The sequence below is a fragment of the Lissotriton vulgaris genome, chromosome 10 (genome assembly GCF_964263255.1).
Source record: "Lissotriton vulgaris chromosome 10, aLisVul1.2, whole genome shotgun sequence".
Lineage (NCBI taxonomy): Eukaryota > Metazoa > Chordata > Amphibia > Caudata > Salamandridae > Lissotriton > Lissotriton vulgaris.
This window is the reverse complement of record NC_141698.1, coordinates 889636886-889663350: the sequence shown is the minus strand read 5'-3', so window position 1 is coordinate 889663350 and position 26465 is coordinate 889636886. Positions and strand designations below refer to the sequence as shown.

Genomic DNA, 26465 nt, shown 5'->3' with positions numbered 1-26465 from the left:
ATATTGTACACTTCAAATGTATTAATGTTGTGAAGCGTTGTTTCAGAAGCTAATAGAGACCTATGTAATGTTGATTGATGCTGTTGTTAGCGCTGAATCAAAAAACAAACACATCAGTAACTTTTTTTATATTATCCATGTAAAATGTTTTCTCTTATTTTGTAAGGTACACATCAATTCGCACTGCAAAATCTTTGCTTGCATTAACATAGATGCGCAGTCATTTTGGAGGGTGGAGTTGTAGGGTGGTGTTGTAGGGTGGAGTTGGAGGGTGGACTTTGACGGTGTGAGTGTGAGGGTGAGTGGATGTGAGGGTCAGGGGGTCTGAGGGTGTGTGATGGTGTGTGAGGGTGAGTGAGGGTGACGGTGTGAGTATGAGTGAGGGTGTGAGGGTGGACTTGGACGGTGTGAGTGTGAGTGTGATTGGATGTGAGGGTCAGGGGGGTGAGGGTGTGTGATGGTGTGTGAGGGTGAGTGAGGGTGACGGTGTGAGTATGAGTGAGGGTGTGAGGGTAAGGGGATGAGGGTGTGTGAAGATGAGGGGGTGAGGGTAATGGGGTGTGAGAGTGTGTGATGATAGGTGTGGGTGAGTGAGGGTGAGAGTTTGAGGTTGAGTGAGGGTGAGTGTTGTGAGTGTGTGAGGGTGTGAAGGTGAGTGAGGGTGTGCGAGTTTGAAGGTTGAGTGTGTGACTGTGGGTGAGGGTGTGTGAGGGGGTGTGAGGGTGAGTGGGTGAGGGTGTGTGAGGGTGTGTGAGGGTGAGGGTGTTGAGGTTGTGGGTGAGGGTGTGTTGGTGAGTGATGGTGTGTGAGGGTGTGAGTGTGATTGAGGGTGTGTGCGGTTGTGAGAGTGTGTGAAGGCGGCTGGGGAGGGGGAGGAGAAATGCGAGCCTGGCTGTGTGCGTGGAGAGAGAGGGGAGGTGGTGGCGACTGTGGACTGGGGAACAGATGGCGAAGGCTGGCGAATTGACTTTGCAGGCTCGCTTGGAGTCGTGGAGTTTTGCAAGTTGCAGCCCGTTCCTTTCTGCTGCTACTCCGTTTGTACCGAGTGTCGAGGCTGCATAGTTAAGACCAGGGCTTCAAACTGAGCCTGCAAAGGGAAGCGGCATTCAAAGCCCCCTCAGCCCCCCACCCTATCATGGCACACGAAACAGATAGAGGGCTGCCATTTTATTTTGATTTTGTTGGGCTCACCAGCATTGGAACGCTGCCATTCACTACCACACATTTAGGGTAGTGTATTTATTGTTTTCGGTACAAGGCTAATTAATGTGTGTTATTTATTACAAATTCTTTTAAGAACATGAGGCTTCCAACATCTTTTAGTATTCAATGCCAAGATGTCAATTGCGGGTTTAAGACGAGACACGGCCGTGAAACTGCAGGGAGAGAGAGGGGAGGTGCTGGCGGCTGGGGAGGGGGAGGAGAAATGCGAGCCTGGCTGTGTGCAGGGAGAGAGAGGGGAGGTGCTGGCGTCTGGGGAGGGGGAGGAGAAATGCGAGGCTGGCTGTGTGCGGGGAGAGAGAGGGGATGTGCTGGCGGCTGGGGAACAGATGGCGAAGGCTGGCGAAATTTGTTTAAAAAATAGTCTGTTTCACTGTGCAAAAAAAGGAGTTGTGCAGGCTGAGGCGGTGGCGCTTGCAGTCGTGGAGTTTTGCAAGTTGCAGCCCGTTCCTTTCTGCTAAATGAGTTGTGCAGGCTGAGGCGGTGGTTTTAGTATTGAATGCGAAGATGTCAAATGCGGGTTTAAGACGAGACACGGGGATGATTATTCTGAGTGGTTATGGCGATTTACCAACTATCGGCAAAATCAGTATTCAACTCACTATCTTGGTTGTTGGGTGCCTAGGTATGGGTCATCATCCTTGCCCACATATGATCAATAGATCCAAAATGTATTTTTAGTCCTATCACACCAACTTAAAGTATTTGCAGGATCACAATGTCACAATTAAATTCACAAAGTCAAATCAGATTGAAATTAGATATGTGGTTCATTTAATCCTTAAGGCTTTTTCCAAGTCCAGCCAACACGTGTTTCGTCGAATGGGCAGGTACCCACGACTTCATCAGGGCTGCTGTTCGATATTGGTAGGTTATATGCCTTCTGGCTGGTTATAATTCCGATCCAGCCTCAACGTGGCTGGGTTAATATTTTCTTTGTGCACCCGGGTTTGTGTCTGTTAATCACGCTTCATATTAATGGTTTAGAGTATATAGCCCCAGGAGCGATCAGGATGAGTTAAGTTAGAATCCAAAAGTTTAATAGGATCATTAGTTGTGTTAGTCACGTTGGTAGGTAAATATTAATCCTCACCCCAGCTTCGTATTTTGAAGTCACGGGGGAAATGTTGCTACGTGTAGAGCCGGTCTCTCCGTGTTGTGGCCTGCCAACGTACCTACCAACGTGACGAACACAACTAATGATCCTATTAAACTTTTGGATTCTAACTTAACTCATCCTGATTGCTCCTGGGGCTATATACTCTAAACCATTAATATGAAGCGTGATTAACAGACACAAAGCCGGGTGCACAAAGAAAATATTAACCCAGCCACGTTGAGGCTGGGTCGGAATTATAACCAGCCAGAAGGCATATAACCTACCAATATCGAACAGCAGCCCTGATAAAGTCGTGGGTACCTGCCCATTCGACGAAACACGTGTTGGCTGGAATTGGAGAAAGCCTTAAGGATTAAATGAACCACATATCTAATTTCAATCTGATTTGACTTTGTGAATTTAATTGTGACATTGTGTTCCTGCAAATACTTTAAGTTGGTGTGATAGGACTAAAAATACATTAAGACGAGACAAGGCCGTGAAACTGCAGGGAGAGAGAGTGGAGGTGCTGGCGGCTGGGGAGGGGGAGGAGAAATGCGAGCCTGGCTTTGTGCAGGGAGAGAGAGGGGAGGTTCTGGCGGGTGGGGAGGGGGAGGAGAATTGCGAGCCTGGCTGTGTGCGGGGAGAGAGAGGGGAGGTGCTGGCGGCTAGGGGTGGGGATAGCCGTGGGAGGGAGCCTTGTCGCTTTCATGTGCACGCGCTTTTAATGTCAATGCGCTTGCGCATTGAGCTTCAATTTGACGGGCACTGCAAGGAATCGCCATGGAATCGCAAGTTGGTTAAAGTCTGTTTAAGCCCCCATAGTCTCGCAAGCTCAATGCGCATGCGCATTGACAGGCGAGACCTAAAAACCTGGACACCGGAGGGGGCGGCATTTTTCAATTCTCGCCTCGGGCGGCAAAACACCTAGAAACGGCCCTGGCACATAGGGTTAATATGCCTACTGCAATAAACATGTACCGTGCATTTTAAAAAACAGTATTTTTTATGCATAGGTCAGTGTGTTACTGCTTTTGTCAGAGATATTCTTTTGTTACTGTGCCATTCATAAGTGACAATCGTAATCTAGCACAGTGACCTATAAACTGTCATTAAACAGCTGCTTGCAAACTGCTAGGTACAAGTTAGTGACTTATGTTTTTTCACAGTCTTTCATTATCTTGATGCTGCTAAAAATGCTTATTTGGGTGGAAATACATTTTTATTGTAAAAGTCAATGCTAACCACTGTGTTATGTTCTGAATCCTGAGTTTGTGCTTTCCCAGACCAAGCACTCTTTAAAAATGCCTACCAGGATGAATGGCCTGTGAACCCTACACCTTGTAGACCCCTTTGCCTTATGTAACATTTTCTATACACTGATTTAAGTGTACGATTCACTGTCTCTATAAATGTGTGTGTGATGTAAAGTGCTCTGACATCCTACAATGCTATGAGAGATGCTATAAGACAAATGAAATACATGTGACAGAGGGGCTATGGAGAGATGAGAGGCACTGTTGGAGGGTGATAATGAGGGAATCATTGAAGAACCCCCAGAAAGATTGTCGTATTCTGGTACATAGTCAGGTCTTCATTTACTATTCTTTAAAAAGCTAATCCAATTCAATATATAATGATAAATGTGTTGTAGACTGCACCATTGTTTCCTAAATTTTTTGGGGGGAAAGCCTTCAAAGCCTCCTTTGTAGCGGTCAGGCTCACTCCCTGCACTTGGTGTGCATCGTATGGGTACTGGTCTGAAATCATTTGCCAAGACTGCTTTGGGTTTCCAGTCTGGCCCTGGCAGGAGCAGGAACCTTGTACTGCAAATTAAAACCAACCATTGAAAAGTTAGTCACGGCGGTGCAGCACCAACCTTCCCATTAACTTTTTTTGTTTTCTTGCAAACTCTTTCAATATAAAATACAACAAAAGTGGTGGAGAGTGTTGTTAGCCTCCTTGGCTTAACAAAACACTCCGCCACTTCAGAAACGCATGGCTGCACCATATTTACAATATGGTGCAGCCCTGCGTTTCCCCTGCACTGGCGCTACACTTAACAAGGGAAGATTGTTTATGTACAGGAAGGTCCCTTTTCCTGCACATAAACAATCTTGAAATGTCATGTTGTCACTTCTATGTGTGCTGCTTAATGCAATACACATGGAAGTTACAACATGTCATTTTTTTAAAGATTGTTGATGTGCAGGAAGGGTTACCTTCCTGAACATAAACAAACCAAGGCGTTTTGCAAAAACGAGGAGAAACAAAGCATTGGGTGAAAGGGGGTCTTATTTACAAGGCACTGTTAAGCCATGTTAAGTGGCTTAACGCTGCCTTGTAAATAAGGCGAGGTCCCTATCACCACGGGAACGTCGCAAAACGTGATGTTCCCATGGTGATAGGGCCTTGTAAATATGCCCCTAAAATCATTAGTAATTCGAGTATTTGTTTTGTGTGCACACGTGTGTTAATTCTTTTTCGAATTACTGTTTTAATGTTTGAAATTTAAATCCTACAAATTGCTTGGGGGTCCCCAGCTTCCAGGGGTGACTCAATGGGGGTCCTCTGGAGTCAAAAGTTTGGGAACCACTGCCCTGATATATATGCACTAAAACGTATTCATAACTGAACAAGTAGACAGCACACGCTAGAAATTGGGACATGGATAAAATGACCTGCGCCTGCTTGTTGCTTAAATACATTAAAGTATCTCGTTTACAGTTTTAACTACTATTAGCACCTACTTGAAAAATCATGTATATTAATGAATAGATGCAACCCCCTTTTAATTGTTGTTTGTTTGAAAACATTCCGTTCTTTCCGTACTGAAAAAGAGTTGCATGGTGGACAAAATAAATACATAATTTAATTTGTAAGAAACAAAATAATTTATAAATGCCAGTCTGCTGTTCACATTTCTGTGAATTTTAAAAGCCTGCAACTCACCTCACCAGCTCGCACAACCCCTACGCTTAGATGACGCATTCATACCGTATGTTTTCCCATATTTAAAACTTCTCCTATATCTCATATCGTGACAAAGAGTTTGGGGTAGTCTACTCTCAAAACAAAGCAAAACGAGGCCTCATCAATAATTGTCGTTTTGAACATTAAGCTACAACGCGGCTGGCATGTTGCTTACCACAGCACTCTCGGTAACGTGAGGCCAAACCAACCTCACATTTATCACAATATACCGCACATTGTTGTGCGCTAGTAATATGTGGCAGAGCTGCAGTTTAAGTTGGGCGGGGAGGCAGCAAAAGCCCAGAAGTCGCGCAGTAACGAGGTAAGTGATACCGCCCTGCGTTTCACACCTGTGACACACGACAAGGAGATCTGTACACGAATGTAAACACGCACGGAGCGACCGGTATCTACTGCGCAAGCGCACAACCACACCTGCTTCCATCGTCACGTATAGTATACACATCGCCCTGGATACCTCTCATTTGCGTCTCAACACCGCTGCGAAGCGCAGCGTCCTGAGCGTCTTAAAGGGCCAGGCAACCGAAAACTAATGTTAGGTTCAGAAACTTCACCGGGAGCCCAATGCAGGATTTATTTGCTTTTTATCTCGACTTTATCCTAACACTCACCGTTACCATGAAGGTATTTAAAACATCGTATGTCGGTATTCATTGTTATGGCTTGCAGTTCCAGAACATTTTGTGCTTGTTTGTAGCTAGGTTATTGTGAATCAAAGTTTTACTAGTCTCTACCTAGCTTTTAAAAGTGTGAAAGGTTAACTTTCAGTTTAGTCATCTAAAAACACGCAGCATAGTGGTTGTTTTACACTTTCCTTCGTGCAAACTTTCTGCATTGCTTATCAATACTGACGTTTTTTCGGCTTTGGAATGTGCAATCCATCTTTCAGTAAGAACAAAAATTGCCAAGCACAACCTGTTTTTCTTAGGTGAAAATCACGCAGATTGCATTTTAAGTTAGCCAATTGGACGAAAGCCTGTGACCATGATGATTTGTAAAAAAGAAAATCCATGGTTGGAAACTTGCCTTGTTCACCGCGCTGGAAATAGAAGCCCTGGTAAAGCAATAGGTTTTGACTACTTGAATTAAGTATAATATAATCAGTTTTTATAAGTTTGTATTAGCAGTTTTTTATTGTAAGTTGTCGCTTGGTGAGCAGTTGTGCAATTTAAACAAAAAGCTTAAATAAGCAATGGTAGAGCCAATAGGTTTTACCTATTTGAGATTTATTGCCTTTGCTGGAGTTTTTTTTTAGCTATATTGCAAATTGCTGAAAACAAGGTGAAAAGGTTGTATGACACAGCCAGCGTTGTCCGCTTTATAGTGCTTTTTTTATTTTCAGTTATGCTGCACTGAAGCTAGTGCTGCTTTATTAAATGGCTAACAAAACATTGGCAAAGCTGATAGGTCTTGCATAGGTTAGCCTTATTGGCTTTGTCAATGCTTGGTATGGAATGCCATATGGTTAGTTATAAGTATTTATATGGTGTTTACAATGGCAAAATGCTAATGTTATAGAATGGAGAATGCCCTTGCCCAGGTTTTACTTTGTCCAGATTCAGAAGCATTCTAGGATCATACAAAAACTGTGAAAATTTGCCATATAAGTGTATAAATGTAACATAAGATGTAGGTAGACCGAAAAGTCCAATAGGTTACAGCTTTTATTACAGTGCTACTTTAGGCTACGGGTTACTTTGGGTGCAATCGTTACAAAATATTCAAACAAGCATTTGCAATGCAATAGGTCTCGCAATATTAAAGTTTGAGCTATTGGCATTGTAAATGACAATGCCTTTTTTTCATTTATTTTTAAAACCTGCAATCAGTGCTTAAACGCACACTTTAAACGTATAGTCCTTGCTTACGATGAGCAAGGCTGGCAGTGAAAGAGACTGCCAGCCTTGCTTCTTATAAGCATGGACTATAAGTACAAAGTGCTTGTATACGCACCGATGCAAATGAATAAAAGGCATTGTCATTTACAATGCCAATAGCTCAAACTCTAATAATGCGAGACCCATTGCATTGAAAATGCTTATTTTTTTAGACCATCCATCACATCTGCCAAGTACAGATAAGACAACAGGGGAGCAAGTATGAAGCCCCGTTTAAAGCTCTGGTCCGTAAAGAGCTTCTCTGATACCTTTCTCGGATTAGGAGCACCCTTACCCATGTTCTCATGTACAATGAAGAGATAGCAGTCAGCAAAGGCAACAAGATTTCCTATTTTAGAAGTCTCCATTTGTCTATGCTATCAAAAGCTGTTTCTAAGTCAATAAAGGAAGCATACAGAGTTACTTTTCGGTGCAGTTGATGTTAGTATAATTAAAGGGAGTGTTAGTTATCTTCTATTTCTCCATTTTCCTTTTCCATCCAACTAAGAGACTCACACGTCCACCACTCATATTAATTCATATTTCCTTATACTAATTCACTACTAATCTTTTTTGGATTCCGGAGTAACATGATATTATCCGAAAAGCGCTTTAACACCTCATCAAGGGTAGTAAGTGCTATATGAATACAATAACAATACAATCCGGGCTCCCCTTGAAAAACTGCAGATACAGATGTCAGCTACGAGGCATATTTGTGGCGCTGCCAGCAGCTGCTGTTAATTAGCAGCTGACCAGGCTGATTAAAATTACCTCGGAGGTGGTGGCAGCTGGATTAAGAGAAGGATGAAACCATGGCTAGCTGATGCATTTTATTACAGCCAGACTTTATTATGTGTAAGCACAGACGTGTTTTTCAAACTGGAGGGAGCAGGGGCGGGAGTCAGGCAGGCAGACAGACCTTTGTGACAAGGTGGGGGTGCTCCTTGGCACACATTCTTACTGCCCTGTACACCACAAGAAAGGGCGTCCCCTTCAAACGTGGATAATACACACTTAAAATGTATCCATCTTGCAGGGTGTTCTTTGGAGGTGAAATCAAGGCTCACGTGAGGTTGGTATTGAAGCTGTGCTTTCGTAGAGGAGCAGAAACTTTAAACATGCTTATTTCAAAGTGGAATACTCTTCTAAAACAGTTTCTATTGATTGAAGACTGAAAATCAATGATTACGAGTAAAATATAGCAGCAATATTTGAAAATCAACAACACACGAAATCCTGAAACCAAGGCAGCTTGCTATTTAGTGTGCAAGGAACATGCAGTTGCAGTACACAAAAAAAAAATACATAGCACTTGTTTATTCAGTAGTCCTTTGTGGTTGGATAGGTGAAAAAATAACATCAATCAACTACGGTCCTCTAGAACAACATGAGCGAAAAAATGCGATCATGACGTTTGCAGAGTGTATAGTTACAACTAAGAGACAAATACTAACCACAAGGTTCACAACAGGAATCTTGCATGAGCCTATCCGTTACCAACTTGAAGGCTTTGCACTGCCCTCAGAGGCCTTTAGTGGTACCAGCCACGCCAAATCTCATGTTGTTTGGAGGAAGGCCGGTGCGGAGCTTGAATGCAGTCCTCGTCAGCAGGTTATTCATTCACCACATTCGTAGCCCCATGTGACGGCAGAGAAAGAGAATTGGAGGTTAAAAGAGTAGAGACGAGAGTGTCCAGTTGGCAGCTCAGGAGGCTAAGCCCCGTACACACGGTGCACTAAGTAAATGCGGCGAATAACAGCAGCTGGCTCAGCCAGCCAGTACTACAAGCACTAGTACAGAGGCCTTTGTGAGGCAGAAGGCCCCTGGAGTCGGATGAACAGAGAAACAGCACCCCAAATATTCACTGTCTGGCTGTCAGCATGTGTATACCATAGCAGTGTGAGGAGCTGGAACCGGGAAAGGGTGAAATCTCTGGTGGGAGGGCCTGGCACCCTGTAAGGTATTTCAGGTCTTCCTGAACTCAGTCTTGCACTTTTCACAAGCGCAGGCTACACACCCACCTTTCATACAAGCGGCTAGAGGCTGTCCAGTTCGTAAATGGCGCTATGGAAGGAAGGGCCGGGGAGGAGATAAGAGGAATGTAATCGCGGGCACACTGTGCTCCTACGCAAGGTCTCCCCTATTGTTACTCATCGAGATCTTACAGTGCCTCAAAGGCACAAGCCTTACATAAAAGCGCTCACTTCCTGGTGATGACGCATTAAGAGCCCGTCGAGCACAAGCGTGAGTGCTTCAGATAATCAGCATTGTCAGCATGTATATAACATAGCTGGTAGGAGACGTACAAAAGGAAAGAAGAACCGGAAGACAGCAAAATACGAGTGACTGGAGAACAGGGAAAAAGAAACAAGTAATCGCGATCGCAAAAAAAAAATACGAGAGTGGTGCGCACAAGCATCACTGCATTGCCGGCCACCAGCTTGCTATAAAGCGCACACACGCGCGCGACGTGGAAAAGTGCTGTGCACGTCACGCGCGTCTGTGCGCGTTCTAGCAAGCTGATCACCACAAAGTAGCATTTTGGAGAGCCCCAAAATGTCTCGGCCGAGACCAGCGAATGCGCTGGATCAGGCCGAGACCTAAAAAGCACTCCTGACTGCTTGCTAGTAGTAAAATATAGCAACAATCGTTGTTCAGTGAGTTTCCTAGAGCATTTGGACCCTGTGTCACAGCACCTGCCAGTTAGTGGTTAGGGCGAGATACGAGTAACGTCAATCATACAAATTTACCGGTTGTCCCTCTGATATGTGGCACGCAGCAGAGTAGACACACCAAGGGTGTACATAGGAGATCCACCTTAGCCATCTCGCGCACTGCACTCTCCACCTCACTCCAGAAAGCAGCCACCGGCTGGCAGCTCCACGCCAAGTAGAGAAAGTCCGCCTCATCCCGCCCACATCTGTCACATTCCGCCGTGTTGCGCAAGCCATAGGCATGCAGCCGAACCGGAGTGTAGTATACTTCGTGTATATATTTGAAATGAGTGATTTTAAGGTTACCATTCATGCAGAGCGTCCCAGTCAGACCACATATATGCTTCCAGTCATCTTCAGATATGTCAGCCTCCAGACAAGTATTCCATTTGACCAAGCTTTTGTCCACACCCAACACTGTTTCGTCTTTGATAAGTTTGTATATCTTAGAAATCAGTTTCTTGGTATTAGGTGCAGTTAGAACAGACTGCAAAGATGCCAGTACCGGAGGCTCATCCGGGAAGGTGGTGTAATTTTCCCGGGCCGCCCCTCGCAACCGATGAATCGCAAAGCGGAATAAGAGTGACTGGTTCTCGATGTGACTCAAGTCATCCCGGTCAAGAAACGTGCCGTTTGGATACACATCCCGCATACGAGTAATGCCCACCTCTTTCAACAACCTCAGAGACGGGGCCTCATGCGTAACCGACAGATGCGCATGACATTCCAGGCGCAGATCTGGTGCATATAGCGGCAGCTTCTGCGCCAGTTTCCCTATGCGATGCCATGCCGATATTGTAGCGTCGATCGCATTTATTTCCGATTTCGGAGTATTGCGCAAGCTATGTGTTACAATGCTGTGCAAGGGAATCGGGGCAGCATCCCCCTCCTCCACCGCGACATGTGGCGTGTAGGCATGCGGCCGATACCAGTAGTATAAATATTGAGCCTGGGCACTTAAATAGCAGGCATAGAAGTCTGGGGCCGCGAATCCGCCACGCGCATACCCCTTGGTAAGACCACAGCACTCTTGCCGTCTTACCTCCCCACACCAACCAAAGTAGATGTCCACGAATCGTCTTGAAAAATGCCAGATTCAGCCGTATGGGTACGTTCCCGAACAGGTAGAGAAATCGAGGCAGCACCACCATTTTGACCAAAGCGATGCGATCCGCAAGCGAGAGCGGCAGTTGCATCCAGGTCTCGTCCATTGTTTCCAGATTAGAACTAGCTCGACCGTAATTCTCTCGTATCACGATCGTCGGGTCACGGTGCACCCACACTCCCAGGTATTTAACAGGGTCTGTCGTCCAAACTAGTGGGAATTGAAGGTCAGGGCGCATGGTTCTTTCCGTCAGCGGGATCACGATCGACTTTTCCCAATTTATCTGTAGGCCCGAGATGCTGCCAAACCGCACATATTCCCGCAGTAGTTGTACCAAATACCGGTACGGTTCTCCTACGAACAGTACCATGTCGTCTGCGTACATTGAAATAGAAAGCGGGCGGTTGTTAAAGTTCAACGCAGTCTCCCTATGTCGTTGGCGAATCACGCAAACCAATGGTTCTAAAATAATCGCAAATAACATGGGCGAAAGGGGACACCCCTGCCGGGTCCCTCTTTTGATACTTAACGAGTCCGAAGTCAACCTTCCGACCCTCACTCTCGCCGATGGCGCCGTGTATAGCACTGTTATCCATTGAAGGAATAATGGGGGAAATCCCATATGACGTAACACTCTGTGCATGTATAGCCATTCCACGGAGTCGCACGCCATGGCGGCGTCTAATAGTACTGCCGCAGCCTCCAGACTCGGCTCCAATACATGAAACATGGAAAAGAGTGTGCGCAGGTTATGCGAGGTAGACCGCTCCGGTATGAAACCTGACTGATCCGGCAAAACCAGTCCCTGCATCAGGGGCTGCAGCCTAGTGGCTATGATTTTGGCTAGGATTTTGGCATCAATATTGATCAGAGACAGCGAACGATAGGAGTCGCAGCGCTCCGAGGGCTTATCTTTTTTCAGCAGTGTGACTATGAGGGCCTCTCGCAATGTCAGGGGGAGCAACCCCGTTTCGTGCGCTTCCGCATATACTGCCAGCAGACGCGGCGTGAGGAGATCAGCATATTTCTTGTAAAACTCAACCGGCAGTCCATCCGGACCCGGTGCTTTTCCATTAGCTAGTGCCGCTATGGCCAATTTGACATCTTGCTCATCTATTGGGTGACATAAATACTGAGGCTGCGCGTCCGTCAGCCAAGCGCATGCAACGTCGTCCAAGTATTCATCAAAGTCCTCGGTGGTAAGGGTACTCTGCGTGTCATATAAATCCGCATAGAATTTGCAGAATTGTTCCGTTATAGCTTCTGGAGTGTAATGCTCGGCTCCCGCGTCATCCACTATCCTGTCCACCCGTTGCTGCTCTAGTCTTGTTCTTATTTTAAACGCAAGCGTCCGTCCCTGCCTGCCTGCCTCCCCATATCTGCGGGCCCCATGTCTACGATAAATGTATTTAATCTCCGCCTCCGCCTCGTATTCTACCATCATTTCACGCAATTTAGCCAGTGTGGATAGCATAGGCCTGGCTGCATATTCTCGCTCAAGCTCCTGCATTTCAGTTTCAAGGCGTTGTAGCTGTGTTCTGATATCCCTAAGAATACCAGCTGCTGTGCCAATACACATCCCTCTGATGGTGACCTTAAAGGCCTCCCACAGTGTCGCCTCCTGATCCACCATGCCCTCATTTAACTTGAAATATTGCTCTATAGCATTGTGTATGGTTTTATCATAAATAGGGTCTAGAAGCGCCTCTGCTCGCAGTCGCCATGTGAAAGGACGTCGCACTCCATAAGTGCTTCTCAATAGTAAGCGTACTGGGTTGTGGTCTGACAGCGTGCGGGCAAGTGGACCCACCTCCACCACCCAATCCATAAGTTCTTCACCAACCAGCCAGTAGTCAAGTCTAGACCAACTTCCATGCACAGGTGTCGCATGTGTACCCTCTTTCCTCTCTGTATTACGCACTCTCCATACATCCTGCAGACCAAACTCCTCCATTGCTTGTAACACACTCGCTGCTACTCGGGGGGGTGCGGTGCGATTCCGGGTTAGACTTATCCAACTGCACGTCTAAATATGTATTCAGATCGCCCCCTCATATAACAGGTGCAGCAGGCCAGTTCCTCAGTTGAGCACAGATGCGAGTAACACACAGCGGGTCATCTACTATGGGGCCATACATATTCACGATGATTACCAACGTACCATACAACTTCCCACACACCATCACGCATCTCCCCTCATCATCCGCATACGTGGTAAGCATTTGAAAATCAACCCCTCTCTTCGCCAGGATTAGGACTCCTCTCACATAGGAAGAATAAGAGGCCGCATGTTGAAAACCTGCCCACCTGCTCAGTGCCCCACATACCACGTGCGGAGCCAAATGTGTTTCCTGCAACAGCACAATTTGTACACCGTGTCGGTTCAGGTATCCAGCCACCTGCCTTCCCTTTTTAGGAGAGTTTAGGCCCCTGACATTCCAAGTTAGCATCACTGAGTTGTCAGCTATTAGGTGTTTCTTATCAAAGAAACAGAAGTACGCGTCAGGGAGACCCCCAGGTCATCGCCCGAGCAGTCACAGAACAAAACCACTGGCATGCATGACAAATACAGTTCTACGCTTTCGTGATCGATCTCGATATTCAGAAAAAAAACAACATGTATAAAAGCCATAAAGAACCCGCCATTCCCCTCCCGCCACCCACTCCAACCTCCCAATCAGGTCGAGACTTGCCCCCCCCCCCCACTCTCTTTTGACAACAACCATGTGGGTATTACCCGATGGGGGAAGAAGCACAGCAGCTTGTACACGCACCGTAGTGCGGCCGCTGGTTCTGTGTCCATCATAGTACAGCTAAATCACTTTAGGATCGTCCACAGTATACAAAGCGCCACCCCGCCCCGGGTCCCCGAGAGAGCACCAAACAAGAGAACAATAACTTTTGTCCGCCCCAATTTAACAAATCAGTTTGATCAGATGCGGTTCACTCCAGCTGTTCGAAGCGAGAGGCCCCGTAGTTTTATCATGAATTAGTCCCATAGTACAGTAATCACCAGTCTATCTGTCTGCTTCATCTAATCCAGAAGCCGTCTGCTCCGCAGGTGGCCGATGTTCCTTTGGCTTGGTCTTGCAGATGTGCTTTGTGAATTTTAACGCAGATTTGGCATCCGTAAAGAAGTGTGACTGCTCTTCATGAGATATTTTCAGTTTTGCGGGATAGAGCATAGCATACGGCACCTTCGCCTCGTAGAAGTTTCTTCACTGGGGCGAATTCTCGGCGCGCTGCTTGAACCGTTGGAGTGTAGTCCGGGAAGAAGGACAGGGTATCGCCCTTATACACCACTGGTTCTTTTGCCCTTGCCTCCCTCAGAATGGAGTCTCGATCTGCATAATTAAGGAGCCTGGCAATGATTGGCCTCGGGGGCGCACCTGGTTTCGGTCTGGGCCCCAGGGACCTGTGAGCCCTCTCCACAATCATCACACTGGATAGGGCAGTGCCGAAAAGCTCACGAAGCATACCATCAATGAAAGGCTCCATCTTGGAAATTGGTGTTGTCTCCGACAGACCAAAAATTCTCACATTATTGTGCCTAGACCGCGCTTCTAAATCCTCGTTTTTCGCACTTATCACTTCCAGGACTTTCTCCATCTGGAGGAGCTGCGTGCGGGTCTCTGCCTGTGTGTCGTGCCCATCTGACACCCTGTTCTCCAGGACGTCTAGTCGTTTCTCGTGTTTGTTGACCTTTTTCTTTACTATGTCAAGGCCAGTCGCCAGTGCGTCAATCTTACTGTCTATGGATTTCATTCCCGCTCGTAACTCCAGGAGTATCGTGCGGGTGTCATCCTCCGTTTCATCTGGCGTGGATTCTGCACCTCCAGACCCGCCTTGCTCCTGCAGATCATTCACCGCTCGTGTGTTCCTTTTATTTTCAAAGGTCAACTTAGCTTGCCTGGGCTCGGACTTGCCCATGTCGCCACGTGGCCCGCACAAACAGTCCGGAACTTCCTATACCTTCACAGGCCCTGTTGCGTGTGTGGGCTGGTAAATGCAGCAGCTCTCAGTCCTCCTCCGAGCCCACACGACTCGCCTCGTCTCTCCCTCTTCACTGCGCCCCCAAGGCCCGATAGTCAACGCGGCCTGTCTCGTGTCCGTGCAGCGCGGTGTGAAAGCGATGGGGGCACCAATCGCCGCCCAGCTGTCGTGCTATCCACCAGCAGCGGTCACCCACCGCACCATCCAGGCTCCCCACCACCTGCAGTCCCCGCCGAGCTCACACCCGCAGTCACCCTCCAATCCCGGACCAAGGTCGAGTCAGGGATACAGCAGTGCGACCACCTGGCGGAGCTCTGCAGTATCCGCAAGCAATGCAGAACCCCTTCAGGCGCCGTGTGTGTCGCCAGTCCAGGCCCTACCCCCAAAAGCCCGCCGCGCAGGATCCGCCAGACGCCGCCGCCTATGCAGGCAGTATGGCCCCGCGAGCCCCCGCAGGCCCAGCCCAGTCCAGCGCCCCACTCACCGGTCTCTTCTGTTCTGTTCAGCCAGATCGCTCCGCGTTCCTCTCCACGTTACCGGGGCCAGATAGGAGCAGGCCTCCCACGTTGCCTCACACAGCAGCCCCCTCCGTCCACCGCCAGATGCACCGCGGCCGACCCAGGTCGGGACTCCCACTGGCTTTTTCCTGGCTCCGTAGCACTAGTCCCACCAGCCAGCGTCCCACAGTCGCACTCCACACAAGTAAGTCTCCACGGGGCAGATCGGGTCCACAGCTTCACCTCGCGCAGCCCGGCTCGCGCCCGCCTTGCAATCAGCCTCACCAAGGCAGGCTCAGATGGCGCATTCACTGTCCCGAGCGCGGTGCCGCCATCTTGGTCTTCCCACACCCGCTCAGGATTTTCGGATTGACGAGTGAAGGCGCAGCGCCTCTACGTCACAGAGCAGCTCTCTCTGTTCCTTTGCTCTCCCAGGCCTCCCGGGCACGGTATCAGCCCGTTTTCAGCGGGGGAAGGATGGAATTTGTCCGGTGTATGATCCCGGCGCGCGGAGCTCCCTTACGAGGCAGCCATTCCGCTCAGCGCCGTAGCCACGCCCCCTTAAGTCTGCTGCAGCATACTTGTCAGCCATTAAGTCTGCGGAGTCTCAGGCGATCTGACTGCAATACACTTGGGGCACATTTACTATTAATTATCCAACGCAGTACAGCAAGGGAACTTGCTGCGGTGCATTGCGTGAAATGGAGAGAGCAGAAATATTCCAAATTTACAAAGAAATGAAGCATTTTTTGCTCACTCCTTGTGCTGGTGCATTGTGTGCTACCTAGCTCAAATGCAAGCACGTTCACACCATAGTGCAAGGGTGTCTTCACTATGGGCAGGATTGTTTTTTGCATTAAGGTATACCTTCCTGCTCAAACCAATCCAAAGAGGCATATTCCTCTTTCTATGTGTGATGCAGAATGCAGCAGAATGAAAAGTAGAAGTAAGGAGGAGAAATAAAGATATTTCTCCTTGTTACGCTTCTCTCAGTTAGACGCACCATTGTGGTGCAAAACTAGGTTTTTACAAGTCTTTGTAAATCTAGGTTTGTGTCAAAATAAATAGGTGGATGTGCACTGCCGATGTGGAGAAAAACCAATAAAGAAAGTTTAAAAAAAAAAAAGTAACACAAGGCAGCGCTATGCACTGTGCTGCTTTACTTTGGATTTTCTAAACCACACAAAGTGGCTTTGTGTACTTTAGTAACTGAAAAAAAATGTTTTGGGGTGGGGGCTGCGCCACAAAAGTTACGCAAACCATATGCAAAATCATAGTACATCTCGGCTCTGATGGTCGTTCTGTCCCCCTCATGTTTTATCCCCATGTGCAGAACAACAATTAGTAGTCCATTACATGTGTGTTGTACTTCGTTTAGAACTACTAACCCATTTGTGCTCTTGGGCCATAATATTTTTGGTACATGTATGTAGTCACAAGTCTTATGGGACCGGAGGTTACCAGTCTAACAAAACCACTGCCCCCTCTTAAATTTTCCATTTTGGACATTTGGAGTTCTTTTTTATTTTCGAAGACTGTACAGTATATAGGTACTATGCGGTGCAGTAATTATGTTAGCACTCATGGCTCGCTATGGTCATTTAATATTTAATCGACAGCACTGTTAGTAACTTGCTTATGCTTTCCAAAATAACTATAAAGATATTTGTTCAAAAATGTGCAGTTCAGCCTGTGGAGGGGGGGGTGATCTTCTCTCTGCCTTTTTACTACCAAATAGAACGTTTTGTCTTCAATTAATTATTTACTAACATTAGCAAAATGAAGAGTACTCTGACATCCAGCAGAGTTTGATATTGGTTTAATATATTTACTTACACCCCATTGCTGAGGCTGAAAAGTATTCTAGGGAGAATTTTAATATTGCAAAACTCTGGCTAACCGACCCGGGGAAGTGAACCAGGGTTTTGCAGTGCCAGGTGCACGCTTGTCTTCCTCTGCAGCTGGTAAGTTTCACCCCCATTCTTCCCTTTGCTGTGTTTGAAAGTATACCCTTTGGCGATTTCAACTTGTGCTCCTTGTGCCTGAGCGTGCGATATACCCAGTAAACTGCTTTGGTCTGTAGTTGCGCTATTGTGTGCAAGTGTAACGTACTTCCCACTGACTATGAGTTGTACGTGGGTGTCATGTTTCCATAAGTTACTGTGCGCATCTTAATCTGAGTCCGTGCAGACGTAACATGCTATGCCCGGAAACAGTGTAGCCCTGAACGGGCATGTAGGTTTCTTGTGCTGCCAGTAAACCTGTGTCTAATTGGGCAAGGGTAGACTCGTGCCGTGCGTAGTGTGTGTGTCCTGTACTGTCCAGGACATTTGTGTAGCTGCACATGACACGCGGGTGCCATGTGCATTTTAGTCCCTGTGTAAAGCCGTGAAAGGGTATCTGGGGGCATCATGGATTCATGATGTAAGTCGTGAGGGGGTGACACCATGAGTTACTCGCACTGGGTGACACCAACCCTAGTGACGCCACTGAGTGCGGGGCCAAAATGTCCGCCGTACACTTGAAAAATTCCGCCAGAAAACCATTCGGTCCCGGTGTCCTTCCAACTCTTAGTCTAGCAATGGCTATAGAGATATCCTCCATCGTAATGTCAGCCTCGAGCAACTCGAGGGCCTCAGGATCTAACGAGGGAAGATCGATCTGTCCCATATATTGAAGGGTAGCTTTGCACGTACCTAAGTCTCTGGCTGCATAGAAGCGTTCATAGTAAGTAGCAAAGGTCTCTGCAATGTGTAGATCTGTACTAGCAGCACCCCTTCTGCATCCCTAACATGTTCTATCCATCTCACTGCCCGTTCCTTTCTACTATGCCACGCCAGGAGTTTGCCTGATTTATCCCCCACATCGTATAGTCGGTGAAGGGTGGCCAGGTTCTGAGTCTTTGCCTCATCAGTTACTAGTTCCCTATATTGGCGCTGTGTATCCACCAGTTTCCGTAGGGTCTCAGGACTTCTCGTAGCCAGATGTTTTCTCTCTAATACTACTATGGCCCGCTCAATTGCAGCTTCTTCCTCCCGATGTTTCCTCGGTTCCTCCCCCAGTCTATTTTGTATTATGTCTCTCATCACCGGTTGTAGGGCTTCCCATAGGGTTACCCCCGAATCAACTGTTCCCTCATTCTCGGCTATGTATATCCGCGTGTCTGCTCTCACACCTTTAAGCACCGTTGCATTTTTAAGGTCCCATGCAGCGAGGCGCCAGGAGTCCCCTTCAGCACCCCGATTCTGACCCATTTTCACCGCATCGGTGAGTGATCCGAGATTCCCCTCGCTTTGTAATCTGCTGCGACATCTATGGTCAGGTCCTGTCTGGACATGAAAATGTAGTCCAGTCTTGAGAACACTTTATGTGCAGCCGAGTAAAACAAATAGGCTAAGTGGTCCGGGTGTAGCCACCTCCAGACATCAGTGAGGCCTATAGTGGTAATCATCTGGGCTAGGGGGGTCTGACTTCCTCTGGTGGGTGGCACTCCGGATCGGTCCATCTCTCTATCCATTACATCATTGAAGTCTCCACCCACTATCTGAATGGTGTCAGCGGTGTCAAGAAGTATGTTGGCTAATGTCCTGAGTGTGTTCGCCTGTAATTTGGGCGGTGCATACACTGATACCAGCGTATACTAGGTTATCTCTAGGGCTCTAACTTAGGCTCCCACCAGGTCTTCCGGGATTCGACTGTCCAACTAGCAGCGGGACGGGTCTACCCGTGTCGTGTGGGCCACTATAAGCGCCAACTAAACAACAGATAATGGTATAAGTCCACACAAGAAAGAAAAAGTGCTTGCAACTTGCGTGTCCCCAAAGCGAAGAACTGCTGTTTCGGATCTCAGCTCTATAGTCTCTCAGGAGTGGGAGTCTTGTGTTTCAATGTCTTGCTCGTCTGAATTCCCAGTCGCTCCTTGTTCCAGCTCTCTGATTGCGGCGACTAGAGGGTGAAGAGATTGTTCCGTCTGGTCCTCTATGTCCGATATAGGATTACTTTCCTCATTTTCCATCTCCTTCTCCGTGTGATGTGCCTGACAGCTGTACCTGAACCCCGGCACCGGATCTCCCTCTGCAGGCGTAGTCCTGTTCCGGCTGCCTCGGCCCGTCGCAGGATGATCCGGATATGGAGTTAACTGCAAGTGACGTCTTGTCTGTGGATTTTGTGATCTTTGGGCCTTGGGCGGACTCTTCCGGAAATTGGCGGCCGCCATTTCGTTTCGGATTCTACGACCTTCCACCTCAGCTTCCCGCAGCAAGGGCCTCTCTTCCAGCTACTGCCAGGCCTCCTCCGGACGGTTGAAGAAGTAAGACCTGCCCTTGAAGAGAACTTTCAGTTTCGCAGGGAAGAGCAACATGTACGATATGTGCAAGTCTCGCAGCTTTGCTTTCACTGAGTCGTAGGAGCGTCATTGTTTTTGCACATCTTGACTGTAGTCTGGGAAGATCATAATATTAGTGTTCTCAAATCGAAGTTCCACCTTTTTCTGCGCTTCTCTCAGGATGAGGTCTCTGTCTGCAAAATTAAGAAATCTTGCAATGATCGGTCGTGGTCGCGCTCTCTCCGGCGGTTTCACTACCAGGGCTTTGTGCGCCCTTTCGATGACGAAACAGCTTGAAAAAGGGTCCTGGGGAAACATGGACGTTAGCCAGGAATGTAAGAAGGCCGCTACATCCGTCTTCTCAATTCCCTCTCTAAATCCTACGAAACGTAGGTTGTTTCGTCTTGCCCTGTTTTCGGCGTCGTCTACTCTCCACAGAAGCTGTCTGTGGGATGCCTGTAACTCCGTCATATCTTTTCGGAGGGTGGTGAGGTACTCTTCCGCTTCACCGATTCTGGTCTCCGCCGTAGTCAACCGTTCAGTCAGGTTACGGAAGTCCTGGCGCAACAGGAGGACTTCAGAGCCCACCTCACCTGTTTTGGTCTCTAGTGCCGCTCTCGAGTCATGAATGTCAGTCCTCGAGGCTTGGATCGCCTCTAGAAGCATGGCGGTGTCTGTGCGTGTGCCCACTCCCATAGCGGTCGTTTCTTTCTGTGCCTGTGTCGTGGCATAGTTGTCGATGGTGTCCTGCCTCGCTGGTCTCGCCACTGGGTCTCTCTTCCCCATGGTGCCCCGTTCAGTAGTTGTATTTTTCAGCAGCCGGCGGGGAGGGGGGGGGGGAGGCGGTTCGCTCGAGTCACCCCCGAGTCAGCCTTTCACGGAGTGGCAGGGTGGGAGGAGAGGGTGTGGGGCCAGATCAAAGTCCGCGCAGCCCTCGTGGACCCTCCAGGTGGGTGGCGCCAGCGGCCAAGTCGCGCAGGCCACAACAGGCCCACTCCCCCACAGTCAGAGGTAATGGGGGGCCCTCCAGAAGTCAGAGCCCTGTGGGGCTTCCGTAGCAGGCCGTCTCTCTGTGATGACGGATCGTAGGGTCAATAGGGTCCCTCCGGCTCCACAGGAGGGGGGGGTGGGGCACGCACCTCGGGGCTATCCGGGTGTAATACTGCGCCTCCTGGTCCAGGGTTCCGGGATCTCAGGCACGGCTGCAAGGCAGCTCCCAAGGTGGTGGGCGACGAGGTTACCGCACGAGGGGAGCCTCTCCCTCAGTGTGTGCCCTCCGTAATGCGGGCTGCTGGTCCTAGTCGTCGCATGGAGTGTCCAGGGCAGGAGTATTGTCTCGTTAGGATGGGGGGAAGGGCTGCCGCTCACCACTCGGGCACCGACTCCCAGCGCTGCACTCCCCAGGGCAAGAGGATCACCGAGACCGCAGTCAGCTCCGGCCTGGCTGGACATATCCGCACCGGTAGTGCGCAGTCGCCGTATGCGGGAGGCTTACCGCAAAGTCTTTCAGGCTCCTTCGTCCTCTGGGTGCTCCCTTATATCCGGATTCACAGCCCCCCGCCGCAGTGGCTTTCTCTTGCTCTCCGGATCGCACGCAGCCGGACCAGACTGGGGATCAGGGCTCCGTCAGGAGTTCACTCGGCTTCGGTGATCGCCGGGGGTTCCGGCATCCTCTGTCCCTGGTCCCAGGGTGAGGGGGGGGGGCCGCGGGGCCGCTCCGTCGCCGGCCGGGGACACTCTCCGGTCCCGGGTAGGTGATAGCCCACAGCGCAGCCAGCTCCTGGGTCGGGATATCACAGTGTTCAGGCCGGCGGAGCGCCGCTAGCCGCCATCTTGGGGACGGGTGTTTCGCACCAGCGGAGTTTCAACCCAGGTTTTAGATTGTCGCCAGGGGTATTTCTCGGCACTATTGTCACCGCCGGTGCAGCCCCAAGTCCGCTTCTCGATTCTTCGTTTTTTTTCGAGTTTGAAGAGCTATTTTCGTCGGATCTAGTGCAGTTTCTTCAGGAGACACGCAGAGGCACGTCTAACCTGGCCTTGTAGCTGGCCACGCCCCCCAGTTCTGGACTATGTTAACATCTTATACCTCCTATACCTAGGCTGACCAGAGAGCTGGGTCAGAAAAAGTGGTACAGAATGCAGATACCTGCCTCATTTTGGGTAAACCCTGAGGGAAGTCCATTTCTTATTACCTACAGGATAATCATTGGCTCCCCATCAAGAAAAGGATTCTTTTTAGGATCTCACTCTCACTCATAAGGTCTTTTATAAGCAGGGCCCGAGATTTTTGATTGTTAGCATTGTACATTATAGGCCTAGAACTTTTCGATCTACCTCAGTGCTATGTGTTGCAGTACCGAGATGCCACCGGGTTAGGAATGGTGGGTGCTGTTTTCGGTTATTGCCATCAAAGAATGGAATCAGTTTCCACTGGCACTTTGGGCCATATCTCAAGAATCAATGTTTTGAACTTCCCTAAAGTCCCTCCTTTTCTCTTTTCACTAGTGGAGTGACTAGCTTTTATGTCATTGCAGGTTTAGCGCCAGCACACTTCATGGATTAGCTGCAGACAGATGTACTTAGCAGAAAAGCATCTTTTTATATCTCATGCACCATGCTATCCCATGGTTAGCAGGATTTGCCTTGTAAAAGTGCACTAGGAAGGTAAATTGGCAGTGTTTGAAGATAAGATACTGGTCAGCACTATTTTGGTCACTGATCCCTGCAGGGTAAGTGTAGAGCCAGACATTTGGGTACAGGTTTGCTTGGCTTGGCCACCACTCCACCTTATAGGCTTTTTTAAAGAATGGCAAGCTTCCACACCAGAGTGTGATTTGGTGGTTATAATTTATCCCCATATAGTACAGCTACAATTATTGAATTAGAAAAAATGTCATATAGATAACTCTTTTCATACTCACTATGGATAAAGGGTTTTAAAACTATTTGACTGTGACCTTCTGGCAGGCAATTTTGCATGAAACAGGAAGGACATACTCAGAATAGTTTGACTAAGACTGTCAACTCCCTAAGGCTTAATTGAACAAACTCATTAAAGAAAACAAAGATGCCCATTCTAGTTTGAAAGAGGCAAAAGAGAAATAGAAATCCTATTTATGTCTAAAAAAGAGGGAATAGGTAGGCAAGAGTTAGCCACCAAGAACCCTATTTTTCTGACAGGAAGTCTTATTTGTTTAAAACCTATCAGTACTTGAGGAACTGTAGGTATCTCAGTATAAAGGACCCTTCGATCAGCCAATGGCGCTCTGGCTGACCATCAGGATGTTGAATTAGAGGTCCTCCCATTGAAAGAGAAGTCCTTAGTTGTGTATGAGGGGATTTATACCTCTCTGAATATAAAACTAGTATTTGGGTGGGATTATAGCACTCTTAATAGAAAATATTACCAATCCCACATTTGCAGTGTGTAATTGGAGCCAATAGTTGCAGGTGAGCCCACTGGAGAAGGAAGAGAAACAGAAAGACAGAATAAAAACAGTGACAAAGGAAGAAAGCAAAGATGAAAAAGAACCTGCAAGAATGAGCTAAAGAGGCAGTGTCTGGTGATGGATGAAAGAGGCATGATGGGGAATCAGAACTCGATAGCCTTGGTATTCAGCAATCGCAACATTCGTCAGCGCCCACTGCAGACTTCTGAGAAGAACTTTGTGCTCAGACAATTATTGTTTTACAAATCAAGGACTGTAGATTTGATACTTCCCTGAGGATAGTCAAGTCTGGTGATGTCTATCTGGTATCATTCACTAGAGATGCTGCAACAGGTATTGGTTTAAATAAAACACTGCTTTATTTTACCTCTATGAGAATAACTTAAGCAATTATTGATAACTGAGTAGTCAATATTCATAAATATGGTTTAAACGTCCGTCCTGTGAAAGTCTGTTTCACTATGAGTAATGTCGTTTTATCAATAGAAGGAGTAAGCGGGTCAAAGACAAGGGGCCAGAAATGAATTATATTATGCTCATTGATCAATTGGGAAACAGCATTTACAAAGAGGTTTTTACCATGTTGTACCTTTACCACTCATTTTTACCACACATGTTTTTACAACGCATACCTTTACCACACATTTAAAGTAAGTTGGAGGCTTGGGGAGTCTCCCCCCACAAATACATTGTATAATTGGGTATATATATATATATATATATATATATATATATATATATATATGCAGTGTGCGTGGTAATGGGATACATTGTACAGGCATATGCGTTGTAAAAATAAATGCGGAAAAAATGCGAGGTTAAGGCATGCAATATATTTCCCTGTGTTGTTCCATCATACAACCCGATTAATTATGCATTCAAGGATTCTGTAAGGAAAGCAGTGGATAATATAAAAACTAAATTAATTAGAAATTGGCCAAAATGAGTGCTTCTTACTTTAGGAGGAAACAATGGAAATAATGAAGATTTGTCATAAATGGCAGAGGCTGTAGCGTACCTGAGAAAAGTGAAGCTTTAACATAGAACAGCTACTTGAATATAGTTGGCAGGGTTTTGTTATTAGCATTGGATAGAAGAAGAGCTAGTGAAGGTAAAAACATATAGGAAACATTTAACGCCTCTAAAAGAGATTGGAATAAATATATTGCCATTGACGAGAAAGCATGGTAAGGGCCACTTAACTTGGATATGGTACAGATATGCCACAGTCATGTTGACATTTTAACAATGTTGGTGAAAATAAAAGGGATAAGGAAAACGGAAACTATAATATTTTAGATATTATCATGTTTAATATGTGACAGCAATAGATAATGATAGCGGTTTCTTCTCCGTGACTAGTTAGTTTGTTGGCCTGGAATAGAATCATGGAGGTCTGTTGCTATTTCTGATTGTAGATTGGAATGTGAAAAAATCCGCAAATTACTTTCAAGTGGTGATGTAAGACAGAATGTGAACATTTAGAGATAACTGAGCAGATCGTACAGATATGCAGATACAGAGAGAAAATGTTGGCTCGTGTTCTAAAAGGTTACAATCTAGCAGGGATAATTGATAGATCAAGAAATGAACAGTCAGCGAGTCCAACATTTGATAAGGCGAATAACAGGTTATTAATTGACTTTACCAACTTGCTTTTTTTTCCTATATAAAAGACGTACAAGCGGGTGAGCTTTGAGGTAGTGACTATCACCCCATTAAAATGATGATTGATCTATACTACTATTATAAAGAGAGAACACAAACCTTTTGGCAAGGTAAACTCGAGAACCACAGCGCCAATCCACACACCCAATACATCGTTGTAATTGTCAGGGTCTGCAGATGGACATAGGCTATATAAAAAAATATATATACGTTCTTTAAAAAATGTACAAAAAAAAAAAAAGTAGTCCCTTGGAAGTAGCGCCGGCCAGGACGTGCGTGCTGACATCAGAAGCGCAAACGCAGGACCCCTACTCGGCAGGAGAGGTGGCGCGGACCCAGGCGGTCAGGTAACCTTTCTTTACTTTATTTTTAATACCCCCCCCCAGCCCCCACCCCCGTGCAAACCCCCCCCCCCCGCAAGCATTGAGAGCAGTGTTTTTAAACTCTCTTTTCCGAAAACTGCTGGCGCAAATGCCAGGGCATAATCTGTGTAGGAGATGAGCAGAGTATAATGGCCCCTTTCTCCCGTCTGAAATAAGGGCATCTTATTCAAAGTTATTTGCATGCCTCGAGACTGGGTGTCAGGCTGGACGGACGGCGAGGAACACGAGGATTAAACATACAAAACACATTGATGTACACAAAAGAAGCGCGAGGCTTGCAGGTAGAATTAATAACACAAGAAGGGGCCAAAGCCCCTCGGGAGCCTCCGTGGGGCCCGCTACTCCTCGGCAAGGTGGGGGATGCTGCGTGCGCTCTGGGCAGGGGGCGAAGGAGATTCGGGTGCCAGATTGCGCGTGGTTATATCCCGGCTGGCATGGGTCTTGACTCTTGCACCTTTAAACTTTGAGTTTCACTTCAAATGGACATGGAATGTTTTGTCCATCAGGGTGAAGGCACTGCACTGCTCACATGCATCTCCATGCCTAGCCTTCTTTTAAGCATGGCTGTGTGCCTTGTGCAATCACTACTCTGGACATCTGTCGGTGCATTTTTAGTATTAGTTCAGTCTCTCTGTGTGCATTGCCTTATGTAGATACGCGCGGGTGTGTTCAGAGCCGCGTTGTTATGTCTGTGTGCATCTCCACTTGGGATCTCTGTGTCTGTACTCTGTGTGTATGTAACACACCCTTTGGCTTCACCTGATTATCTACCACTTAGTATACCTGACAGACTCACCCGAGGCCTGGGTGGCCTGCTGCAGCTTCAGAGGCAGGCAGGCACCAGCGCCAAGCGGGCAGCCGAAGAGAGGGCAAGGCCGGCTACCCTGGCAGCGGGGCAATAATTAAATTATGGCCTGGGGTGCTGCACTGTGACCTTGACGGTCTCTTTCTGTAGAAACTGTGGCTGGTGGCTGGGGCCTGGGTGGGATGCCAACCTCACAAGCCTGTTGCGCACTTTTAATTGCGCTTCTGCGCATGACAATCGTCACCAGCCCCACCCTGAAGACAAGCACTTGCACAGACATCTGCGCGCGCGCGGGGCGCGCCAAGCACCATCTATACTACTAAATTAAAGAGA

At 47.6% G+C, this 26465-nt stretch overlaps 1 protein-coding gene across 1 annotated transcript in view; it reads left to right on the top strand.

The window, feature by feature from the left end:
* Positions 1-5792: 5792 nt before the first annotated feature.
* The window catches only part of LRRD1 (leucine rich repeats and death domain containing 1), a 337071-nt gene continuing 316398 nt past the window's right edge, over positions 5793-26465 (top strand). The window contains exon 1 of the mRNA XM_086941848.1: positions 5793-5938. The gene's annotated coding sequence lies outside the window, so the exon portion shown is untranslated. The remainder of the gene's footprint in view (positions 5939-26465) is intronic.